We start from the raw sequence: 727 nt of genomic DNA on the forward strand, positions 1-727 counted from the left end.
CCTAGAATGCCTATGAATGCATGTGATTATCCCGTAAAACCTAGACAAACTCTCATCAAAATATAGAGAAAAATAGGAGTTATCATATACCACCGTAGGAATCGAATACTTACCTCTTTCCTGAAGATCTAAAAGTAGCAATCAATCCAAGGCCTGTTTTGATCACCAAGAGCTGAAAGTACAGCTCCTCTATACGTATCCACACCAACAGGAAGGGTTCCAAACGCTTTTGGAACGGATCTGTTAGGATCTGTGAAGTGAATAGGGTTTCCAAGACTTGGGATCGAATTCCGGGAACTTGAACCTCAAAAGAACAGTTTCTCTTGTATTCTAGATCTGTCTAGGAGTTCAGAATAACTCTCACTTGGTTGGGACTGTTGGTTTAGTGCTCTATAATGTACTGATTATGAGCTTTGTTCAGATACATTCGATGTATTGATACTTTCTATGTGTTTTATGAGAGTATTTTATTCATTACATGTTCTTGCATGCTAGATCTGTTATGAAATCCATGTATCATTATGAATGATACTAAACTCCCTAGTCTTGTGTCATTATGGGAATAACGACATAATAAGACTAGTATGGTGTGTGATTGATGATCACATAGATGATCATAGGTATTGGATACGATCACAATCATAGGTATTCGTTGCGGAACGGAATACTGGACTGACCCGCATGAGATTGTCACATGGACTAGCGTCATGACTTGAATCTCATACGA

Source organism: Tarenaya hassleriana, unplaced genomic scaffold (genome assembly GCF_000463585.1).
Source record: "Tarenaya hassleriana unplaced genomic scaffold, ASM46358v1 Cleome214, whole genome shotgun sequence".
In the NCBI taxonomy this organism is placed as follows: domain Eukaryota; kingdom Viridiplantae; phylum Streptophyta; class Magnoliopsida; order Brassicales; family Cleomaceae; genus Tarenaya; species Tarenaya hassleriana.